This window comes from Diadema antillarum, unplaced genomic scaffold (genome assembly GCF_040938485.1).
Source record: "Diadema antillarum isolate AM-2024a unplaced genomic scaffold, OU_Dant_1.0 seq00000041_RagTag, whole genome shotgun sequence".
NCBI classification, from domain to species: Eukaryota; Metazoa; Echinodermata; class Echinoidea; order Diadematoida; family Diadematidae; genus Diadema; species Diadema antillarum.
This window is the reverse complement of record NW_027271153.1, coordinates 2007301-2021517: the sequence shown is the minus strand read 5'-3', so window position 1 is coordinate 2021517 and position 14217 is coordinate 2007301.

Sequence of the window (14217 nt, the reverse complement as noted above, 5' to 3'; positions counted from 1 at the left end):
AAGAGGTCTATGATTGGCGCGTGTTGAATGAACGACCGCCAGGATTCAATACTGTTCCACTTCATCATACACACACACACACACACACACACACAACACACACACGCATAAAGAGACAGCGGCGGAAAAAAAAAAAGAGACAGCACGCAGTTACTATCGATTGATTAATGTTGAAGAGACAATTCAACGTTCCCAGTGTGCCTGACCCACATAACTTCCCCGAATTCCAGTATTGATTTATTGTTGCTTATCAATCTGATGAAGGATTTCATAAATATAGATAAATATAGATGGCTCCTGCCTCGTTCAACCTAACCGAATATTGAGATGAATGCGGGTCTCGGTGAGTGGATTAAGGGTGTTTTGAGAGTAGAAATAAATCTGAAAGGCATAAGAGCCCCTTATCCGTCACACCACCCCCCCCCCCCCTCCTTAGCTCCTTGGATTCGTACAGAGAAGAGTGACAGATCAAAGATGACGTTCTAGCGCCAATGAAACCTGTTGCTCTTGATTTGAATATGTAGGTGTATACACGTATGTCTTTTAGTCATTTAGACTTATCTAACCTCTATAATGTCTCTATAGATTGAGTAATGTGCTTTCGTATGCGTGGCATTCTTGACTCACTTTAATTCTCCGAAATGCCTTCCAAAAGAAGCATTTAGCGGGAACACGTCATTATCGATAATAGATGGTGATGGAGTTCGACGCGTTCTGCTACTAATAATGTTGCGCCCTTTCTACTTCTGCATCGAAAACCGCAGCACTTTCTAAAGTACAACACAATTGCGCAACTTCATAAACTTGAATATCTATTGTAAAGCGTCGAATGGTTCTGCCCTCGTTGTCGTCAACTGCAGATCGCAGACTACTCACTGAATGTTCGAAGAGAACGTTGAATATTTGTGTTCTATAGAAAAGTAATCGACATGCCATGCATATTATGCATGCATAATGTGTGTGTATGTGTATACACATACAGTGTGTATGACATATGTGTGTGAGCGCAGTTGTGTTTTAATGGTTTATAATAATTAAGGTGTCAATCCTTAACTATTTCTTCTTCTTGTGTGTGTACTATAAATGGAGGTAAACTCTGTCTGGGTGCTATTCGTTATTCTGAAGGTTCGCTATTCCGAAGGTTCGTTAATCCGAAACACACAAATTCCCTATACTTAGAGGTTCGCTTATCCGGAAATGAAAAAGGGTTCATTAATCCGAACATTTGTGGTGTTATTCCGAAGGTTCGTTATTCCGAAGATTTGTTAATCCGAAAATGAAATTCGGAATAACGAACCTTCGGAATAACGAATCTTCGGACTGAAGATCCTTCGGTAGAACGAACCTTCGGAATAACGAACTGTAACCCTCTGTCTAACGTGCTTCCCTCTCTCTCTCTTTGCTGGTGGTATAAATTACAATTTAATCGGCCCGAAAGTCACATTACTTTACATCTTGTGCAAATGCTTCGAAGGCATTCTGTTTTCTGCATTCCTAAGATGTCCTTCAATAACAGTGGCTATCATATGAGTGTTTACACTATCAAGTGTTGCATTTGCCAGTGCCATAAAAATAAAAAATGTTCAAGCGCGCCAGGAGGCAACGGAGATATTGGTCACTCCGCTAAGAGACGATGTGGCTAAATCCCATCCTTGTGCCCCATGACAGAAAGCTTTGACCTTTGTATATTAAAGTGTACCCCTCTTCACCTATTTTTTTTTTTACCTCATGCCACACTTTGCATGCATGGCATAGCCAACTACTAGTACATTGTGCTGGCATGTGATTCAGCAGTGTCCCATGTGGTACTACTACCCTTTAGCCTGGCTAACCCGCCATTTGGGCGTCACATAGCCAAATCATAGAGCGAAACCCGCGCGGGATCTTCCGTTAAAAGTAACAGCGAATTGGAGATTTCTTGTTGCCCAGCATCTTTTCAACTGAACTCACGAGCAATGTACGAGAAGAATATTGATTGATATCGTCCGGTCTGGGAAAAGAAAAAGAGACTGAAACTCTACGTTCATATATCCCATACCGTATTTATTTCGTTCTCGATCGAAGTAACCGAAAATGATATACACTGATTGATTTGAAAAATCGTTACATGAGTTTAAGCGCTCTATCTGCTGTTTATCACTACTGCATGATATTAGTTGATGCTCACACATACGTAAACACAGTACTTAACACGGATAAACAGCAACAACACTGGAAAAGAATAACGGATCTCCGGGTGCGCTTGGTTTTTACCGCTTTTATTATCTTATGTTTTTTGCTGACATTAACCTTGACAAAAATGCACTCTCGCTACAGTCATGCACGTGAACGTTTCACCATTGTAGGCAGCCATGAAATAACATTAAACCTTTATGATCAATCCATGTATGATAGATCATCTTAATAGCACTGGGATTTATCGGTTTATCGTGATAAGATAATGTTATCACTATTAATAGAAAAAAAAAGAGGATGGACACACTTACCTCCACTGAGGTAAAATATAAATAATCGACAGTATTACAACTCATATTGTACAGAAAAAGTTATAACGTTGTTTTGTGCTGCAGGAATTCATCATCACAAAGATCTAAAATCAGGAATACTCGTGACAATCATAATTGTAATGATGGTAATGATAATCAAAATGAACATCATAATGATAATAGTTGTCACTGTAATGATTTCATCATTACTATATATATTCTCAAAACTGTTATCACTTACTATTGTAATAATAACAATAATGACAATGAGAAGTACAATGATTTTCAACAAATTAACGATTACTGTAGTAGCAGTAGTAGTAGTAGTAGCAGCAGCAGTAGTAGTAACAGTAGTAAAAGTAGCAGCAGCGACGGCAGTAGTAGTAGTAGTAGTTATAGCAACATTAATGCTGGCGTTAGCTGAAACATTGTTATCATCATTCATTAATGAAGGTATACAAAGATAACACGTTGTAATCACATGCATGAAATACAATGATTAATGCAATATCATTGCATTTATAGATTAAGATACTTATGTAACCACGCCAGTATTATCTGTTTTCTGTTTCACAGTGACTGGGCAATATGACTCTATATGTAAATTTATATTGGCTCCTCGTTACTCCTTTCATAACAATAGTGAGGTTCACATCTAGATCCCTTTACCTTAAGGTTGTCAAAACTTGAAGTTTTGTAAACTACGATAGTCCCCTAGGGAATAAACTTCAAGTTAGTGTAGATGTAGACGCACGTAGTTTTGAAATCTACGACAAAACCTTAAGGCGAAGACACCACGAGAACACCATAAGATTTCTTAGGGTTTTGTCGTAGTTTCGTTGTGGTTTTGGGAATGCCCCCCCCCCCCCCCCCACAGAGCGCTAAAACTACAACAAATGTGAACGGAGTTTTGTTAACCACGACGCTCTTGTATATAGTTTTGAGTGACCTTTTACGGGCGCCCTTTATTTTCTATCGTAGTTAGCATTAACTTGAAATTTTGCTAACTGCGTGTAGGTGTGAACGGCATCGAAGTTTTATCGTGGTTAAGGGAAGGAATTTTTACGATCGTAGTTATAACTTGAAGTTTTGGGATAGGTGTAGACATGGCTAATGCTGATGTCACGCACGGAAAGATACAAGCGCGCGCAATCGTAACGCGCTCATACACACTGGATGTGTTTTGGTAGAATCCGCAAAGAATGTGGATCGATGGTGAATTATGTGTATTATGTTTTTTCCCTTGATTCTCATATTTGCATTCTTCTCTACACATGGACAAATGAAGCGTTCGCTTCTTTTAATTTATAACCTCAAGCAATTTCTTAGTCACGTGTATACAATACATTCGACGCTACCTCAACGCCATGTTTAGAATAAAACACGTTGTAGTTTTATTCAAGATAATATTCAGAAGAATGATCGGAAAGGAAAAAGAGAGAAAAGGAGAGTGAAAGAGAGAGAGAGAGAGAGAGAGAGAGAGAGGGAGAGAAAATAAGAAATGGTGATAAAGGAGAGATAATTTCTTTGAAAAAAAAAGGACAGGTTTCGAAAGCCAAACAGCTCGTCGCGTCCGCGCAGAATGCGCATAGTATGCACTCTTATCAGCCCTCAACCCCAGTACAGGAAAAAAACTAACTTTCTTTTTTCACCCTTCCTCATCCTTAACCACGTGGTAACTTTACTTAATTATGGCTGCCAGACACTGGAAATCAGCGTAGTGGTTTTTCGATTACCCACGCATTTCATATTAAGTGCAAGCCGTCTTTAACATACATAATGCGCGCACGCCGTCACTGTGTTCGCTCTTTTCCGCGCCACTCTGACTCATTTACTTAGCATCGGGTTACTGTATGGAAGGCGGGGTAGAAAGATGCAGGGAGGGGAAAAAAATGGCTAACGTAATATAGGGAGATGTCCGCTGATAAAGAATTCAATTAGAAAAGCCAGCGGTGCGTTCATCCACGATTCTTACTTCTCTGCGCCGCATCTTCATTTGTAACTTGTAGCCCCGACTTAGGTTCTGTGCGTGTTCAGCTGATATTCCATTCCATTATGTCGAATCGTAGGCCATTATTCTCACCCTTACCCGGTATCAGAGGCGATACAATCCGCGACTATCCACCCGGTGTATTTTTGGAACCAATTCAATACACTCCAAAAGTCGCCTGAAATCGAATTCGCATCATTTTACGTATGAATAAGCCTTGATTCCGAAACTCTATTTCATAAGTGTATGAATAAACAGTATTGGAATGTTATAATCTTCCTAATGTCGACAGCTGAAAAACATGTGCATTCTTGTTTGCATAATGTAGTTACTCCCATGTCAGCAAAAATATATGTTAGTATGAGTTATCCACTCTTTGATTACAACAGAAAAACAACATGCTGTGATACGTAATGGTGATTTTTCTTCGACGAGCATTTCTCGGGGAGTTTTGGATGTTGATGAGCAGGAGTATATATGGGAGTGGCTCTCAAGATATTTTTTTAAAGCAATTAACTGAGAGAAGAGTGGGAATTAGCTCTCCGCTATGAGCACAAATCCATGTGTTTGTTTAACAGGGGTAGAATATATCTTCAATATTATATGATATATCATTCAAATAATCTATCCAACTGTAGGAGTTTGTGATGACTTGCCTTGATACTTTTTTTTTTCATTATTTTACATTAACTAGTTACCTGCCGAAATCGTGTGGATCGCGCACAAAGTCTTTGAGTTTTTCAAAGTGAGTTAAGTGTACTAAACGTTACAAATTAAACTTGATAGAACGGTTAACATAAGTTTAAGCATTCCCGTGTAGTTGAGAAAACAAAAGTCTTCACATCTTTACTGAACAAGCTCGATGCTATTTCACATTATATTTTTCAAGATAATATGGTACATAACGTCATTCTACAATCAATAGACACTCAGACACTCTGTATGTGTCTCCAACCCCTTCCTGTCTTTCTCTCTCTCTCTCTCTCTCTCTATATATATATATATATATATATATATATATATGTATATATATATATACATATATATATACATATATATATATATATATATACATTTCTCCCCCCTCTCTTTTTCTACCTCTACATTATCTTCTTCTTCCCTTCTTTTTCTCATTCTTCTTTGGTTTATTTATCAGCACATGTGACTATGTGTTTAGCAGAGAAGCGCTAAAATCTTCTCATAATCTTGTTACCTCCTCCCTATTTGTATTGTGATTCCCCCCCCCCACACACACACAAACACCAAACATGCAAACACACTTACACACACTCACACACTCTCCCTCTCTTCCTCCCTCTCTCCCGTTTCACTTAATGTATCCACTCATTTTTGGTTCCCCTCATTTCACATTTTCATGCCGCGATGCACTTTCCGTTGGGCCCCCAAGTTCCTCCATCTCGCTGTATTAAAGATTGCATGCACGTTCGGCCAACTCACTCCGTACGTCTCCAATATATACAAGAATATGCGTGCGCTGTTGACGATACATGTATTGCTCGAGCGTTCAGTATTAAAGCCGTCACTCGCCCTGATTCAGCCTTCCTCCGTCGCTTCTTTGGTCGTTATCACCCCATCCCCCTCCTTTTCCCCCAACCATGTAAGATTTTTTTTTCTACCAAAGTTTGCAAGACGTATACCCAAACTGTTCGTTCACATCTGTTTCAAAATCAATAGGGTATAGGCATGCCTTTTTGTCGGCGTTATGCAGCCCGCAAATTGCACATTTTTTCTCCTAACCACCTTACGTTCCACCACATGTTCCCAAGTCGATAAGTCTCGGCAGCTCAACTTTGATATTTTTCCTCTGTGTTCCCTTTATCCAACGCTTGGCAGTCCCTTGTCACCTCGAGCGCAGCACATTTTTTCGTCCTTTGTTCAAACAAATCCACCCCTCCCGTTAGATTTCCACCTTTTTTTTTGGGGGGGGGGGAGGTCTCACCTTACCCTCGTCAATTTCTCAATCTTCGGCTGATATCTTTTCGATTCGTTGTTGAACTCTCGTTTTCTTTCTCGCGTTCTTTCTTTCTTTTCCCCCTCCATTCTTTTTTTTCTTCTTCCCCTCTTCGTTCCCTCAGACCGTTTCATATTATGAGCGGTTATGTCCCTGGGGTTGTATGGATTTCACATCGTGGTGAAAAATCAGACACATGCTCCGTGCGCGCCACTTCCCTGTGGCGACCATTTCCAAGCCAAAAAGAGGAAGAGTAGCTGACAATAGTAGCGCGAGAGAGGCCGTGTGTAGTGCTCACAGTAGTCGCATGAACCTCTTCCTTTTATTTCCCATCTCTCTCCCCTCTCTTCCTCTCTATTTCTTCTCTATCTCTCTCTCTCTCTCTCTCCCCTTGCTGCCCTGACGACGAAAATGAGAAACGTGATACATTGTCGGGGGACAGCTATTCCCCGCGCCAAAATATGATGTGCTTTGAAGAGGGAGGGTGTCGGTGAGGGCATACGTGAAGCATCGGCTCGTGCCTCTACACCGGCGCCGTGTCTTAAAGGAACTTCTTATCATCGTTCTGTGCCTATATGCCGCCCCTAGATTCATGGTTCTAGAGGCAGAAATATTGAATTGAGACCTACATAAGTGACAGTGAAAGTAGTAGAAGTAGTAGCAGTATAGACCTATTCGATTTTAAACCACTGTAACGGCCATATATCGGCCGTAACCGAAGGGCTTCCAAAATATGAAGTAAAGATGATTCAGTGAGTTATGCAATGAGTCAGGCGCATTGCTATGTCAGTACATAAATCAATCGTTGTTAGGCATGCCAAAGCCCTCAGGTACATCTGAAATAAATATGAACATGAAAACAGCATCCAAACCGAGAAGGTCTTCACATATAACATAGAAGTAGTACAAGTAGTAGTAGTAGTAGCAAAGTTGATACGATACTACTACGTAATAGCTACTATACTGATATCACAACTGTTGCTAATGATTCACGCATTTGTTTCATTTGTTGGATGGAAATAAATAATATTCATTATCTAATTGAATTGAATCGAATTGAATTGTGTCAATGATGGTACTAATGATAAAAGTTATAAATGCAGTGATGCTAATGATAATGAAGTGATGAATAAACAGATTTTCCTCGCCAACTTCGTACTCATTTCAACCAAATTACTAGACATTTGATTCAAAATAGGGTTTATTGGAATGACCAAGATAACATCAAAATTAAACAAAAAAGACTAGAATATAGGCATTCAATTCAAAACTACCGTCATGCGACTTCACGATTTTGTTAACTTAATGTGAAAAAAGGAAGATTCAGATTCCGATTCAAATTCAAATGCACCCTGTCTCCCATGGTGCAAGCGTTCCAGCATTCTATATAATACGTTCAGAGGAAAACATGTTTGTCTTTTAGGTATTGAATTTCGTTTACAATGAGGTGACATACCTACCCAGATGGCTAGCATGCCAACAAATTGACGGATGAAGAAACTCTGATAAAAACTAAAAATGATAACAGGTGCAAACATTACTGTGCATCCCCAACTCACCCTTTGATTACAAATTATGAATCAAAATGAATCATACATAATTATATGAGGTATATATGAATTGTTGGTATAAAGAATGAGACTTACGATTCAAAATGATGATTTTATCGATCATCAACTTAGCATTAGATCGTTGAAATCAATATAATTTATAGATGATAACAAATGAGATATGAATAAAAATGACTCCGAATTATTGTTGATCGAAAAAAAGCAGCAGAATCTAAAAAGAGAAGAAATCAAAGGGTAACACAATGATATGTTTCTTTTTTATGTTTGTTTTATTGACAAAATTGTTGTTTTATTGACCAAATTGGTTGCTGTAAATAACACATGCATTCTTAAAAACGAGATTCAAACTTACGACGTTTATTATGCCCTTTACTCGACTGATGCGAAATAATTGAATGGTGATGTTGTGCCTCAAAATGAAATTAACCTGTCACTGATTCAAATGATATGATAGTGAAAATGATTATCTTTTACACAAAAAAAAGTTTGTGTAAAAGAGTGCACTCATTTTTTTTTTGTATATTCAAATTTCATATTGTATTGTATACTTTTGTCGGAAATAGAAATAAAATAAAATAAAATGAATTAAGTTTTTTTTTTGACAACGAATTTGAAGCAAGGGAAAGTGACGCTCGAATGTGAATGCTTGTTCGAATTCGCATGAAAGCTTGATCAAATTGGGCTGGAGAAATACTTTATCATCGTCATTGTTATCATCCTAATTACAACCACTGTAAGCATCATTGCCATTGTCCATATGAACATCAGTATCGTTATTGTTTTAAATGTCATCAATTATCAGAATCTGGAATTTCATAGAGCTATCGATATCAATGTCGCGATTGTCTTTCAAAGTGTTTTCTTCTTCTACGTTTTCTCACTCGTCAACTGCTATACTTTGCATCTTTCTTGTGAGTAAACTGTACTTCTTTTTATGTAACATCATTGTAAGATGACCCCCCATAGATTAGGACATGAGATGAAATATTCTATCCGTCAGTCTTCGATATTCATCAACATTCTTTGCCCTTAGTAGGGTAGGGATGAGCAAAAACCCTCGCGCTTGCCACTTCATTTCTTCGAGGGATCGTAAGAAATGTAAGGGAGAGATGAAGTCTGTCTTGGTGTGGGTAGAGCGGAGTTTATTCTATCAATCCCTGCAGTCTTCAATCGGAGACAGATATCTGAGTTAGGATCAGCGCAAGGTAGCATCGAACTCTGCGATCCGTGCTTGTTGTTTTCCGCCTAATAAACGACTTCCCCCATTTCATCGCCTGCTGAAAGATGTGGCGCTATGGAAACGCAATCATTCGTAATCAGAAGACATTGGAGTAGCGTATCTTCGCCGTGTATGAACAACCCGGAGAACGCCAGTTGACTACAAATCAATGCCATTACTTTTTTCTTCTTCTGTTTTTTTTTTTTTTTCGCCGAGCATGCTGAGTGCCGTAAATAGACCCAACTACGCACGTTGCTCGTTGTGCCCAGTTGACCGGGCGCTGCGCTGAGCGTGTGGCGCTCCAATGTCGAAAATCAACCTTGTTTAGATGAAAAGGCTTCCCTTTTGCTTTGATTCGAGAGAAGGGTTATACCCAATCGAGGTTTTCTCCCTGCCCGTGACGACATTTCGAAAATCTCCGTAGCGAAATGCCGAAGCCGTCTGCCGCTCTGACGTCATTCAGAGCAGACGTGCGGACTTGTTGAAATGTTTTGTTTTGTTTTTTTCTGGCCCGGCTTTTTCCCGCCCAGCCGAAAATTCTCCCCTTGCACCCAATAGTGAGCGGGCGTGCTCAATCCCAACAATTTTCAGGACAAGTTAATGAAGCAATCGATGATTAGCAGTTAGCATTCACTCCCCGGCCGCACCCCACCCTCCCTGTCTGACCCACAATGCCCGTGGCGCCGCTAACAAACTTGGTGTTCACGTTCAGACCTTGCGTTTACTCTCATATCCTTGATTAATCAAATTCCATACCCTCCCCCTCTCTCCCTTGACGCTTTACCAACATACACATTTTTTCAAGGATAATTCTTTGCTCTTGTGGGAGATGTCACACCGTTTTGTTTGTTTGTTTGTTTGTTGTTTGTGTTCTTTTTTGCTTGAGTTGTGGTCAAGATATAAAATGAGAAAGCAAGATGTCATGAGTCAACATTGTGCATGCGGCATCATACGTGTTACCAACATCGTAAAACGTAAAATGTCATCATTAAAATAATATTTCATATATATATATATATATATATATATACACTGTAAAAACATCGGTGTTAGATTTAACACCACGGGTGTTAAATCTAACACCGATCAAACTTCAATAAAGGACCACACCCACAGGTGTTAAAAATGCACTGTGATGGTGTTGAAAAGTGTTCACCTGACACTTCGTGGTGTTAATTTGACACTGTACCTGGTGTTATTTTGACACTGTACTGGTGTTAATTCAAAAATGACACCACATGGTGTTGATTTGATATTTGTTGGTGTTAATATCAATGGTTTAACACCCGTCCAGCTTCAATAAGAGACCACACCAGCTGGTGTTACTTTGGTGTAAATTTATTTTCATATTTTTTCAAAAATCTAGTATCTTAATGTAAAATTCTTGATCGTCTTGTTTCAATTAAAAATCAACAAGAAGTGCAGTTACTAAGAAACTCTTCAAAAAACAGTTTAAAATTTGGAAATGACACCCGGAGGTGTTAATTTAACACCATAAATGAGCACCGAAAATTTAACACCAGCTCGGTGTTCACTATTTAACACCGGACTTTTTGCAGTGTATATATATATATATATATATATATATATATATATATATATAATATGCTAGTATACCTTTTTGAAAGTACATTTCCAAGCATGATGAACAAACACAAACAAATACATTGTTCCCATAGATTTCACTATGTTCCAGATTCATATCGGCCTAATTCTTGTTTTACTCACGCTTCCGGTATAAGAATATTTAACGTAAATTATGATGAAATGTTTTGGCAGCGCAGAACCTCTTGCTGCACCTAATTCAGTGAGCAATATGAAATATATAATATAAGCGCCTCCATACACAGAAATGCAAAAAAATACACAACAACATTGTCTGTATATGAGACAAAATGTTATTTCTCAAACATTAATTCCTGTAGACTTAATCATGTTCCGGACTCATGTAATTCTTGTTTTACTCACGCTTTAGTTTTAACTTGTCTTTGTGATCAACTATTTTAGCAGCACAGAACCTCTTGAGTGAGCAGTAGGATATAGTAATATGACAGAAATGAAACATACACAATATTGTCTGTTGTACTTGCATACAAAACGACATTTCTCAAACGTAAATGTATTTCCTTCTATCTCTCTTCTTTCTTTTCTCTCTCTCTCTCTCTCTCTCTCTCTCTCTCTCTCTCTCTCTCTCTCCAGTTTCCCTTCTTAGGAATCAACTATGACCTACTTTCCTAATCAAATAAGCCAGAATTGAGAAACAGTATTACGCTACATCAAGTTTGTTTTATTTGATTGAGTAATATAGTCTTGTCAATTTGTTCGGCTTAGTGGACTGTTTATAAAATGGATTCCATACGTATTCACCGTCGACGACATGTATAAGATGGACCGTATTGTTACGGACACGCACACACACAAAGAAAAGATGTACCAAGCATACCGGATAAAGTCCCATAGTCATATGCGAGATGGAGGGTAGCTAAAACTAAACTGTCATACATCTGCCAAATTCGGGTTTTCGATGGGACCTATTATATACCTACGACCATACTGTGTTATTTATGACGAACATAATTCTGTTGTGTTTTCAGCAAGCCACCGTTGGAACTTAATGACAAGAGTGGATAAGTATTTCTTTTTTAATTGAGCGAATAAATTCTCGATGAATCGACCTTTGGCGGCAGATTGTAGATGATGCTAATAATGAATTTGACCCTCTCGGATGGACTGAACAAATACTAGACGTCGAAGAGCATGAAGTTATCATTAGACGTTTAGAGGATGAAATGCATCTGTCCTACATCTTTATACTTCATAACTGAGTGACTTTCTGCCCTATTTTCCTTAAATAATTTGCAGCAACAGACACAAAAATTAATCGGTAATCTCAGTTTGCAGTTTCCGCTCATGATAAAAAAAAGGTGATGATTCAATATCCTCCATCTATTCACTGCTTGACGATATATACTGCGCAAGGTGATTTGCTACACATTTTGTCTTGTTCAAGCGGAGGCCACCAATGTATGTGGAAAAAAAAGAAACATGACAATGTGCGTTGTGTAAAAACAATCTTTCGGTGCATGCTGCGTGTACTCGAACGGCCTCTTTCACTGCACGATTTTTCAACACGGCAGTTTTCCGCACGTATACACAGCCGAGCATCACAAGCGAAAATAGACCGGAACAAATGCTCCAGGCGGACTGAGGCAAACAAGTTTGTTTTTAGCCATATCGAATGGCAAAGTTCTCATAATGAGGTAATTTCATTCTCCTGAAAGCTAAGGGTCAGTTTCATGCATAGTTCATGCGATTTCAAAGTGATCGTTTATACAGACTCTCCTCAAAGTGGGTTGTTTTTATTTCGAATTCTTTTTGTTGGAATTTTTGAAACATACCACATCTTATAATCATTACATGTGAATTTGTTGTTGAGTTACATGATGATTATGACGATGTATTAAGCGGTAGAAGTATATAGATATAGTAAACAGTGTTACCGTTTAATTGTGCATTAATAACGAATAATTCCCGTATTGGAATTGTTATTCGTGATGAGTACATTAATCTTTATTTCAATGATGCTACTGACATCTAAATATAAACTATAATTTCATTTTATTGATGTGGATTTCGTGGAAGCGACGCAATATTTACGCGGATGATAGAGATTCCATGCATCTATTCGGCTTGATCAAACGCACACATATGCTGAAACTGTGCGATAATGCAAAAGCATTGCTTTTAGCCTGTTCTTCAAGTGCAGGCCGTCAACGGCAAATGGACTGAAAGGGACTGAAAAGGAATATTGCTGACGGCTCGATTTCGCTCGGATAAACATGTTTCGCTGATCATTTAATCCCCATCTAAGAAATAGACATCAAATGTCTGAGAATAATCCTTCCGGTTTTTTTTCTCTCTTTCTTTCCTGCTTATGGCGTCACGATGGCAAGTATCTTATCCACTGTTCCAAGTGTGATGACGAGCCGACAAAATAGTGTTGAAGTTTAGGATTACTCTATGCTGGATTTGTCACGGTATCACGAACATTTCTTACATTACATACCTTCGTATAGAATTAAATTTCTGAGGGAATTCCACGCACGAGTGATCGGAAATCACATGTGAAAAATATGTGGCCTCATATCATGCTTTCGGGCAAAAGAATGTAATTTCGCCTCACAGAATCCGGAGGCCTATACAGCTTCTCCACTCTTTTGATATCATAATTTCTATTTCATTTCATTTTTTGTTTGCTCAGTGTCACGTACAAATACTATATCAATTTTGCATGTCTTAAAAATGATATCACTGTTTTATAATGGAGAAAAAAGATGAAAATACAAAAAAAATATTGATATTTGTGATGATATAAACACCCCTAATAGTAATGAAAATCCCTGATAATGGAATAACGATCATTACTGAATATAATGTGACAAAACAATTGTAGTTCCTCGTACAAATAATAAAGATAATGGCACCACTGATGATCGTAGCGCATTATGTGTTCCGTCATTTGCCACAAAAGATACCATAATCCGTATGGCCTTCAAGATGTGTTGAAGATACCTTTCGTGATCCTCTGGGCTAAGTTCAAAACAGAATGACAATGTGCGGTGAATGCAAGTGGGTGTACGCTTCCGTAAACAGCGTATAGTGGTGTTCTGCGCAGTGAAATAGTCGATTTCCTGCCGCGTGAAATCGCATACTATAGTACCCGTTGCCATCCATTTTCCTTTACCCGAATGTCAGGAACATTAGACGACACGCTAATTGCCTCGTTGAACATTGAAACATGTTACCTTCCAGGGAGACGGTGTAATTCCAGTCGTATACCCCCTGTTTTTAACTTGCCATTTTCTTGATTTTGTTTTCTCCTTTTTCCTTTAAAGAATGACAAACTTTTAAAGTTTTTCGATCCTAGAGTCATTAGGTTACTGCAGAACATCAGGAATACAAAAAAGTTTGTTTTTCGT